This window comes from Chinchilla lanigera, unplaced genomic scaffold (genome assembly GCF_000276665.1).
Source record: "Chinchilla lanigera isolate Chin_1 unplaced genomic scaffold, ChiLan1.0 scaffold00141, whole genome shotgun sequence".
Taxonomy (NCBI): domain Eukaryota; kingdom Metazoa; phylum Chordata; class Mammalia; order Rodentia; family Chinchillidae; genus Chinchilla; species Chinchilla lanigera.
In genome coordinates, this window is record NW_004955542.1 from 3,341,391 (window position 1) to 3,350,976 (window position 9,586).

Genomic DNA, 9,586 nt, shown 5'->3' on the forward strand with positions numbered 1-9,586 from the left:
CCACACACGACCACAGTTAAGGACTCTTCAAGAGCTAGCTGTGCACCATGCTCTTAACTGAATATGCAGAGCATTAATTTCTGCCTTTCCCTCTGCAAGCTCGCTGGGCGGCAGGAGGAAGCTCAATGACTCCTTTATCTTGAGTGTTACTGTTGCCATAGCAACCAAGCGCCACAGCCTCCTGATCAGCCAGTGCCATGCCTTCTACCTGCATCTTATCCCCTGCCACCACTGAGGATAATATGATGATAACATGATCATCACGGTGCTGCCACACGCCATGCATTAATCATGTCCCCAGGAAGGAGGTTGTAGCCGTGGTCATCGGATATATAAGCTTCCCACAGCAGAACCCTTCTGAAGGCTTTTGACACATTCCTGTGAGCCTCAGAACACTCAGCAGCCCCAGGGACAGTACTGCAGTGTGTCTAACACTGCAGCAGGCAGGTATTCTTGTGACATTCAGCAGACCAGGCACGACTTAAAAGCAGAGACCAACTGCCACACACCATTGTCCTGATCATCCACCCCCTACTCAAGCCAGTGGTCTGTCTGTCCTCACATAGTGACATCTAGCTTCCAGTGTTTCTCCAAAAACTAGGATATTAATTAATGAATAAAGACGTCATCTACCTTTATTGGTCAGGCCTTGCAACTTCCCTTTCCATTTGTAAGCAGAACTTAAGAAGCAGGATTTTAAAACAAGACTTCCAAACCCATAGGATGAACCAGTTCTTTGCTCCCTTTCCTTATCTATCACATACAAACATGCACAGACTTCCCCAGATCCACTTTTCTCCTCTCTGCTAGGAAAAACACCACCCGGTTCGGGCCCACCACGGTGGGTTGTGTGAGCATCTCTCCTGTGGCTATCAACAACACTGCTGCAGCTCTAACACGCACAACTTCTGCCTCTCACCTGTGGCTACATGTCTGGCCTTCGGCCTGCGTCTCATGTGCTAGTCTAAGCATAAATTAAGCAGTGACCTTCTGCAAATGGGACCAAGAGATGGAGGGGGGGAGAAGGGAAGTCAGAATTAAGATGTGTTATGTCCATGTTCTAACTCCCATTTATGCATGCAATTGTTATGTACAAAAACACGTATTAATAAAAAGTAAAACTTGAGAAACGTTACACGGCTGAGACATGCGTACAGAAGTCTTCTTGCCAGATTGACTTCCGGGTCCACAGCTGGTGTGACATCACTGCTGTGACTGCGCCCTGATGATTATTCACCCTAATCACAGCCTCTGTTCAGCCTCCCACAAATCCACACTGCAAGACTGGGGATGTACGTCCAGCTGCATCCTTGCCGAGCGCCCAGTTTTCTGACTGTCATATGAGTGACCTGCCATCCCAGTGGGTGCCTCAGAGCAAATGCTGGTTTTTATGCCCATGCTGTCTCCTCTGCTGGACTTTGCAGTCTTCGAAGGTCTGACGGACTATTCCGAGTCTCAGGGAGAATCTCTGCCTTGGAGATGAAAACCTGCTTTAGTACCTGTAACACAACAGTCTGGAAAGCCTCAGCTCTTAAAAGGATCCTGGGAATTGCAGGCTGCTCTCTGACACCTCAGACGCCTCTGTTTGCCTAGAGGCCTGCATATCTGTAAAGGAAACACGTCAGTTACCTGGGCGCAAGCCATGGCTGATTGCAGGCTGAGCTGGAGGTCGTCTGCCCTGGGGATGACAGAGCACACACATGGGCTGAATGTAGCTTCTCTCATCCCCTTTGGTACAGCGGAAGTCGATATATACAGGGCAGACTGCTCTCCTCGACACAGGAAAGGAGACGGGGGAGGTGGGGCTCACTTGAAATGATGCCCACCTTTGGGATTTGGGTGGCTGCAGACTGAGGAGTGCTGTCCTGGGAGTTGGCCAGAGCTGGTACAGTCCCCAAGGCAAACCCAAGTCAGAAAAAGGCTGCAGATTTAGCAAAAACAACCCAGGATGCCCAGTTCAAGTAGGATTTCAGATAAACGTGGGTAAGTCTTATAATAAATAAGAAGATCTCAAGTATGTGAAATGCAAATATACCTGGGTATTCTGTCCTTCACCGGGCCACCCTAGAAGAGGGCGTGTGCAGGCCCCAGCCAGGACGGGAGCCTTGCAGGGAGCTGAGGTGGTGGGCATGGGGGAGCACCAGATGGAAACCCCAGCTCCAGAGACTAGGGGCTGAACAAGAAGCCAGAAATGGCCTGGGAATTGGATCCAGCGGGGAGCGGGTCTGGCAGAGGAGCGAGGAGACTGGGACAAACTGTCTGGAACAGCAGGCTGAGTCAGACGGCTGGCAGGAGCCAGTGAGGCAGGTTTTCGTCAGGGTGCCTGGTTTTCTGTGTGAATGCAAACGGGAATACAGCCTCTGGGGCGCTTGGGAGCTCACAGGGTACAGCGTTGGGGAGAGGAATGCGGCTCCTCCCTTCTCCACGGTGGCCCTCCAGGGCCAGCCAGGCATGCATGGCCTTTCTCTCTCTCCATGGCAGGTGAATGCCACTGCCAGCAGGAAGAGAGCAGCACTGGCGTCATTTCTGGCTGGCCTCAGAACCATTTCCTCCAAAATGTTAGTCAAGGAGAAACACTGAAATAAGAACATAGGAAAGTATCAACTATGACTTTCTACGTTTGTTTTCTGGATCAGTTACATCATAGGGTACAGACTGACTTTATCCTGGTGGCTCTGCTGTCCCTCATCACTGCTCATGCACAGCAGGGGCTGGAAGTGTCCCCAAAAGCTTTGTATTGAAGGTGTGGTCTCCAGTGTGTGGCACTGTTGGGAGGGGGAGCATGCTGGGAGGAAGTGAGGTCATTGGGGGTGTGGCTTGGAGGGCCTCTGGGGTCCCCTCCCTCTCCCCTCCTTCCCAGCTGCATGCACTCCCACTCTTGGGTGGCCTCACTGCTGAGGTCAGGTGACCAAAGCACAGGGCCCGGTGACCATGGCCTGAAGCCCCTGAAATCGTGGGCCTGAATGCATCTTTCCTCCTTTTAAGCTGATGATCCCAAGGACTTTACCAATGTGATAGAAGCTGAATAACACACAAGGTAACAGACAGAACAGACGGCAAGGGTGACCCTCAGTGACCATGGGAAGTTGCCAAGACCAGTCACTGTCCTGGTCAGCTAGCCAGCACCTGACCCACAGTCTGTGCCAGTGCTGATGTGAAACCCTTACACAGATGCGCTCCACACGTACACATGCGCACGAGGACTGTGGTCATTGTTCCTCACGGTGACTCCTTCTGCACACAGGTGCTGGTCCTTGTCACAGTAAGGAGCAGGCTAGTAGAGGACAAGAGGCTCACTCACAGGCCCAGGTCAACCCCTTGTGAGGGAGCTAGGGAGCTGGGCGCAGACTCAGCATCCAGTCTGTGGTTGTCACAGCCCGGGACAGTTGTCACAGTGAATGAGGACAAAACAATTGCCCACAGTCAGGGTGGAGCTCTGGGCCAGGTCCCTGCACATCCACCCCGGCCCAGCCTGACCACACGCACATGCGCCCTTATCGCCGGGGCAGACTGAGGGTCGGGGCTCCTCTGTTCTGCCCGTCACTGTGTTACAGGCTCCCTTCCCTCACTTTCTGTCCTGCTCATAGACAGAAGACTCCTTGGGCACTGGGTCCACATCAGAAGCTCCACCCGGCTCTCAGGGTCTCAGGCCAGTGGCAAGGGTTTCCTTCCTGCGAATCCCCATTTGTTTCTCATGGTAAAACTAGCCAGACTACTTGGGCTTTGCTGAGAACACCAGCTAAGGGCATGTGTCCTGTCTTGAACTTTCAGAGACCAGAGTCATGCCCTTAAATAGATGGAATAACTCTGGCCATATTTGATTAGTGGGAAGAAATGCCAAGCTCTGTCACAGAAAAAAATTCTATGATGAAAAATCATGCCCTTCTTCTTGGCCCTGGGTTTCCGGGGGCGCTATTTCCCACACATTTCTGCCAGGTGGGAAAATAACTCTTACTTTTCTTTGGAACAATTATATATTTAGCATTTGTTAAATTTAGGTTTCCCAATCTTTCTCTGTTGCTAAACACATACACACAAACAAGATGCAATTTTTCTAGCCCAAAATAAACAGAGCAAATACTTTCCCAGCTCCTGTGATCCCTTAGCATGAGAGACTGGACCCAGCCGTGGGCTTCTGGCTTGGTTCTCACACTGGGCAGGGCTGGCTAAGGGTGCCCGCTGTGAACCGGACACACTGAGACCACCAGGGTCATTCAGTGGTGGCTTCTGTGTGACCCTGTCCCAAAGGTCTGCTTGTTTTGATCTGTTGTCCACTTTGTCCATCAATTCTGGGGTTCTCTGCATGGAATGCCAAGTTATGGAAAGAGAATGTCTGAGTCCTCACTTGCCCTGGGTGAATAGATTCAGGAATTCTCATACTGGAAAAAATTGGTGAACTCCACACAACCATCCTCCTCAGAGACAGGGGCTTGTCTAGATCTGTTCTCGGGCAGGGGGCGCCCCTTCGGGTCCCAAAGATCCTCTCATCATCTCTCCATGCGTCCTTCCATTCACACACAGAGGTCTGCTTTCTGAGATTTCAGACCTGACTAATCCTCTTTCCACATGAGTGGTATCAAAATATTTGGAGATACTTATCAGGTCACTTAGAGTAAAGGAATTCTAATTTCTCCTCTTACCTTGATGGCATTTCTAATAATTGCTGAATGAATTATTCAATGTGGTGACAAGATAATTGGTTAACTGTTTGGTTTAGATTCTTATCTCAGTTGATGAGGCAAATACATTTCAGTTGGATTAAACCTAGACACGTTCTTCTAAAATAAAATCATAAAATAATATTAAAAATGCTAAATAGGTAGAAGAAAATGCTAGCAAAACAAACCTGGGACTAGATGTGCCATTTTTAAGTATAGCATGATAATCAGAATACATAAAGAGCACATCTATTGGTTTTTCAAACTTAAAAATCATAAGCTGCTAGATGTTACAGTAATCCATGAGAAGTTAAAAGCAAACAGCATATTGGGAATATTTGTAGCCCATATGGCAAATGATTGGAATCCTCAGTGTAGCAGGATCTTTCCCCATAACAATAATAATGATGGCGTGAACAGTTGCAAAATAATAAACTAGCGTGACTTATAAGCATAGAAATGCAAACTTGAACCTAGATGTGTTTTCTACCTCTTGGTTTGGAAAGGATTAAAGACAGATCAGTCTTGGCCTTGATGAGCGCTGGGAAAACAACTATGCGGAATAACAGGCAGCTTCTCTAGGGAAGCCTGTCAAATATGTGTCAGAAGCACTTTACCCAGAGATCCCAGGGCAGCGATTACGTGAAGGAGGTTATCAGGAATGTTGGCAAAGGCTTAGGTACAAGGTCAGCTAATTAGTGTTTGGAAATAAGAGTTGAGACTGTTAAGTTGAATGTTTCACAATATGGAATTAAAAGATATATTTGCTGAAGTTTCAAAATACGGTTATGCCGTACTAAATGCAGAAGAGACTAAGGTCTGCATGCAGTTCAAACCCACACAATCATCTACATAAGCAAGTTCTGCTGTGGCTGTGTATGAGTGCACAGGAGTAAATCTGGAAGAGCGTGATCACGGCCCATTGCTACAAGATGGGATTTCAGGTAGTTTCTGTTTGGCTTTTTGCATATGTGCATTTTATAATTCTTCTAAAATAAACTAAAACTAAAATGAATAAAGAGGCAGCACATATTGCTGTATCAATAAAATAATTTAAAAATCCCCAAACCTAAAGCTAAAGGGTTTAACACAGGATATCCCTACATTGTTGTGACTATGTAGATTAGAAAGATGGTTTTGGAGGTCAACATGGCTTTACTGACCAAGACCCACCTAAAGTTTCCTTCCTTTTTACTGAATGATGCCACTCTGACAGTAGCTCTGAAGATCAAGGCTATCCCTGCATGTGTTCAGTCCCATATTATACATCCGCGTGGGAAAATGAATCCTCTTCTCGTAAAGAGTAAGTCCACTAAGGGACTGTCTGGCCACCATAAACATTCAGAATCCTGCCAACTCACTGAGTCTGGGCTTCATTTTTTCATCCTCGCAGAGTGCTGGAGGATAGCCATGTGCCACCACACCTGGTTTATCTCCTCCTTTAAGCCAACTGGTATAAAATTTGGCATTAAAAAACCCACGTTCTGTCTGTAACCATCAAAGCTATTGGTCTTGCATCTTGGAGTGGACTTCTTAGCAATCTTATACTCACGGCCCCCACTTATAACCTGGACATAATGATACATGTAATATCAGCCCATTAGATTGCTAGAAAGGTGGACTACGAGGTTAGTAACATTTAATAACTGTGAACTTGCACAAACCCCTTCTGTAGCTCAGCTTTCTAGTCTGGGCAGTGGGCTCATTCTCAGCCTGACAAGGCTGCTGTTCAGGACCAGAGCAGCATCGGTACCGGCAGTCAGTCAAGACCCAGGAGTTGCCAGCATTCCTCCCCAGCCTGAGCTCTCTACCTCCGCTGTCTCAGTATAGAAGACCCACCTCCCCACCATCACAGATGGAAAGCCTTAAAGCCCTGCCCTTCCTGTTCTTGAGTTCCGGGGTCCTCCTTTGGCTTGTGCCGCTCCTTCCATCCCCACCATGACGGCCGCCTGTGGCGGACCCTCCACATCTCCTATCCAGTGCCCACCTGCTCCTACTGGCCTCCCTCTCCCCATCCACAGCAGAGGGAAAGAGAGGCCGAACAGAGACCCAGGTGGAATGTGGGTCTGGCCTGCAGCCCCAGCCCGAGGGCCTGGGCCCAGCAGCCCAAGCACAGTGAGCAGCATCAGTGCCTCGTGGAGACAGGGACAGGTGCCTGGCAGTGCCAAGCAGCAGCAGGAGGACAGCAGATTGCATGATGGGATTGCTGTGATGCAAGATATGCACAGGTCTGCAGATGGCTATGGAGAATTCTATGAACCCAAGGGTGCCCTGCCTGGGCTTCCAAAGCAAGAGCATCTGCTTCGGAGTCCAAGCTCCTGGGAGGCACCCTGACAGCAGTCCAGACCAGTGCGGTCACATGACACAGTAGAGATGCTAAGAGGACCCGGATGGGGCAGCAGGAATCATGAGGACACGGCATGTGATACGGTTATCTTTTTTGATTCAAAAGGAAAGAGTTTCAAACATACTTACAAGGGGCTGGGGATTTAGCTTAGAGGCCCAGTGCCTGCCTGGCAAGCCCAAGGACTGGAGTTCGATTTCTGGTACTGGAAGAAAAACAAAAACAAAAGCAAAAACAAATAAACAAAAAAATCAAACATACTTAGAAATGTCTGGTAAAAGAGACCTTCTTCTAAGAGGTCAAATCCTGTTTACTATCCGATGGCAGCTACATATACCAACGGCGATGGCCAGAAATTTCACGCTTGGTCAGAGATCCCAATTTGTGGAAACAAGAAGGAAAAGGACTTCCCCCATGTTTAAGTCACCGAATGATCAATAGGAGGAGAAAAACAGGCAAGAAGCAGTTGGTCCATCCTAACTTTGGAAATGATCACCATAGAGCCCCTGGCCAGGCTTTCTTTATCTCCAAGGGAAAGTGATGTACAGAAACAGGTTGAGCAATAAAGGGAGATGAGGCAGGAGGATCTCAAGCTGGAGTCCCAATCAGGCATCTCAATAAGACCCTGTCTCAAATTAAAAAGTAAAAAGGGCTGGAGATGTAGATCCCCAGTACTACAAACAAATAAACAAACAAACAAAAAGAAACAGACAAATTGAGCCTTCTTAATGGAAAGGTCCAAACAAATCTGAAATGTTCCAAAATATGAAAGCTTTGAGCACAGGCAAAATGTCACATCTGATCTCGTGTTTCAGGACTCAGTTAGAATAGAGGTGTCCTGAAAGTATTGTATAAAATTACCTTCAGGTTATGTGCATAAGACATGTATGGAACCTCAATGAATTCTGTTAGACTTGGATCCCATCCCCAAGATAGGTACATGCAAATTTTCCAAAATTTAAAAGTCTGCAGTCTAAAATACTTTTGACCCCAAGCATTTCAGATAAGGGGTATTCCTACCTGCACAAGTACCTCCTGATAGCTGGCATTCTCCACTGAGTTCTGAAATGTCCTAATTGTTCCTGGAGTTTTTCTTTGGAATGATGTGCCTTTTCCAACTTAGATAAGATATGCCATGCCTCTTCCCGGCAGGTGTATCTCTGAGAAAGCAGCAGAGTTTCGATATGATGGAATTCCCGTAACATTCTGTAGCCAACCCACCAGAAAGGGCAGCATAATTTCCTGAAAAAGGTTCAGGGTGAGAAATGTGTTCCTCCACCCAGCGATTTCCCATAGTGCCAAACAGGATGTAACTCACAGCTGAGATGATGAACTTTTTACCCCTTGGACCACTCAGGGAAGCTTAACTCCCGCTAAACTGTCCTTGGTCAAATTCCTTTTAGATGAGAACGTGGCAGCAGGATTGGCCTTGGCTGTGACTTTGACATCGGTAAGGAAATGCCTGTGTTGGTTGAGTTCTGGCAGGGGTGCGCTGCTAGTGAGCTCCTCTCTGGGAGCCTGGAGCCCTGGGTTTAGCACTTGGCATTAGGAGAACACAAAGTGCCAGGGAACAGGAGGGCATTTGCACTGGATCCACAGCGCTGTCTAGCAGAGAGGGAGAGAGCTATGGTTTAGACTCCCCTCCCAGCAGATTCCCGATGTACCTAGGGCAACAGTGGTTGTTGGCTGGGCTCATGAAGATCCCCTGGCCCATAATTTTCACATTATAGATGAAGCAATTTAAGCCCAGAGCTGAGAGCCACTTGCCACTAATGCACAAAGCACTCATGGTGTAAAATTACAAGTGCGTTCAAAGGCAATCACAGTCCATGCACAGAGGGGTGGGAAACCCCTCTCCATGCCCCTCCACAGCCTCTGTCCCCTGGGGGCCTTGGCTGCCATCTGAAACTCCATGATGTTTGGTCCAGAGCACATCTTCCCGCTCTTCTGACTCCATCTTGTGTTTCTGATTGAGATGATGAGTGTCCCTGTCCGCTTTCCATTGCTATAACACAGCACCTGCCTGTTTTGTAAACACAGGTTAGTTTTGGCTCACAGTTCTGGAGGCTGGAAGTCCAAAGGCACCAGCACCTGCGAGTCTCCTAGTGAGGCCTCCTGTTGCTTCAGTTTGACAGAAAGCTTCAGGGCCAGCAGGTGCGTGCAGACATGCAGAACAGGGGGCAAATGTCCATGGTGACCTTCCCATTTCTGCAGGAAAGGCACCAATCCACATGGGAGCAACTCAGCCCCATGACCTGAACACCATGCCCTACCCCCACCTCCCAACACTGCCATGGTGGCAATCTGACTGCAACACGAGTTTTGGGGCAGAGCTGTGGCGGACAAAACTATACTCAAACCAGAGCCGTGAAATTCAAGTACACAACTGAGGATGGGGGAGTTGTTTCTGAGGCTTCTGATCAGGGCTTTGCCATACCCCACCTCTAGAATCCAGAGACTGGGAAAAAAAAGCACACCCAAAAGTGGAAACAATGCCAATCAAAGCTGCAGTTACTAATGTGAAAAACCACCATTAACACAGGGAGGATCATTGCAACTCTCCCCAACTCAGTGCCCACTACAT

The 9,586-nt window shown here is 48.2% G+C and overlaps 1 long non-coding RNA gene across 1 annotated transcript; it reads right to left on the reverse strand.

Moving 5' to 3' along the window:
- Positions 1 to 613: 613 nt before the first annotated feature.
- Positions 614 to 7,172, reverse strand: LOC106147308. The gene is made up of 2 exons (XR_001232145.1): positions 7,134 to 7,172; positions 614 to 2,576 (listed from the first exon to the last, which is right to left on the reverse strand). It is a non-coding gene; the product is annotated as an uncharacterized LOC106147308 (long non-coding RNA).
- Between the last annotated feature and the right edge of the window lie 2,414 nt (positions 7,173 to 9,586).